The sequence below is a fragment of the Myotis brandtii genome, unplaced genomic scaffold (genome assembly GCF_000412655.1).
Source record: "Myotis brandtii unplaced genomic scaffold, ASM41265v1 scaffold118, whole genome shotgun sequence".
Lineage (NCBI taxonomy): Eukaryota > Metazoa > Chordata > Mammalia > Chiroptera > Vespertilionidae > Myotis > Myotis brandtii.
Genome location: NW_005354090.1, coordinates 772,487 through 774,434, shown reverse-complemented (window position 1 = coordinate 774,434; position 1,948 = coordinate 772,487).

The window sequence follows — 1,948 nt, the reverse complement described above, 5'->3', positions numbered from 1 at the left end:
GGGACTGCTGGCTCCTAACTGCTCGCCTGCCTGCCTGCCTGATTGCCCCTAACCGCTTCTGCTTGCCAGCCTGATCACCCCCTAACCACTCCCCTGCCGGCCTGATTAACACCTAACTGCTCCCCTGCCGGCCCAATTGCCCCCAACTGCCCTCCCCTGCTGGCCTGATCTTGCCCCCAACTGCCCTCACCTGCCAGCCTGATCTCACCCCCAATTGCCCTTCCCTGTTGACCTGATCTCACCCTCAATGGCCCTCCCTTGTCAGCCTGATCTCACCCCCAATTGCCCTTCCCTGCCGGCCTGATCTCACCCCCAACTGCTCTCCCCTGCTGGCCTGAACGTCCCCAACTGCCCTCTTCTGCTGGCCTGATCTCGCCCTCAACTGCCCTTCCCTGCGGCCTGATCACCTCTAACTGCCTCTGCCTGACTGTCAGCCCTCCCCTGTCAGCCTGATCTTGCCCCCAACTGCCCTCCCCTGCAGGCCTGATCTCGCCCCCCAACTGCCCTCTTCTGCTGGCCCAATTTGGTTCTGATTGGTCAGTTTCTATGCCAGTCAGTGTCAAAAGCTCCACTTCCTAGGCAGCCACTGGCTCCTCACAGTTGACCCAGATTTGGTTCTGATTGGTCGGTTTCTATGCCAGTCAGCGTCTCTGGGCCTATCAACGGGGCCTGATCAGAAAGGTGGGGCTGATCAACAGCCCCAGTGGAGGCCTGAGAGAAATGGAGGCGGCTGCTGACCAGGCCCAGAGCTAAAGAGAGAGGCAAGTGCTGATCAATAGCTGCCACAGAAGCTACAGATCAGACCCTGCTTCTCTTTTCAGGCCTCTCTCAGGCCCTGATTCTCAGCGCCCTCAGCAGTCAGTGCTGGGTCACTGTGCCTGCAGCCATAGCAGTAAGCCCTGGGTCACCATGGCAACCCAGCGCTGACTGCAAGACTGACTTCTGGTTGGTGAGCCTCCTGGTGGTTGCCGATGTGACGGACCCAGGGTTTTTATATATTAGGATGTGTGTGTGTGTGTTTTGTGAAACAGGGAAAAGATGGGGTGACCACTGGAGAGAAGGGAAGAGTAGGAAAGGGCAGGGTGAAGAGGTAGACTGAAATAGAATGTCTGAGCAAGGCTAAGGGTTAGCTTTATTTATTATTTAAAAATATTTGATGAGAGAAAATCACTGATTGGCCACCCAGGCACATGCCCTTGAACCATGACCTCTTGGTTCATAGGTTGATGCTCAACCACTGAGCCACGCTGGGCTGGGTCCAAGGGTTAGTTTTAAATTCAACTCCACTGGATGGATTGGGCTGCCTGAGGCAAAACTGACAGTTTGGGAATGATGGTCCTATTATTGTTATATACAAGTTCCCTTCTTGCCATCCTTATTTCCTTTCTGCTCTAAGCCTCTTCAGGCTGGTCAGTCCACCCCCCTCCTGGTGCTTGCCCCTTTTCCAGAAGAACAGACACTCATTGGAGGTTACCAAATTGCTTTTTCCTAAATCCCCATCTCCAGCCAATACCTCTCCCCCCAATACTGCCCTGTGTTACTCCTTTTTCATCACCAGCAACTTCTATGAAGCTCAAGAAAAGCAAAGTCATGGCAAAATCTTTTGCACACCTACTGCTCCTCTCTTTTCTTTCTTTCTTTTTTAAATCCTCACCTGAGGATATTTTTTTTCCATTGATTTCTAGAGAGAGTGGAAGGGAAGGAGGAGAAAAAGAGAGATAGAAACATCGATTGGTTACCCCCCGCCCCCGCCCCTACTGGGGCTGGGAAACCTGCAACTGAAGTACGTGCCCTTGACTGGGAATTGAACCTGAGACCCTTCGGTCCACAGGCTGATGCTCTAACTACTGAGACACACCAGCCAGGACCTATTGCTCCTTTCTTCCCATTTAGGGGCATTGCCAGTGTCCAGGACCCCAGGGTTGGAGGCAACATGGATCCTTCCTTT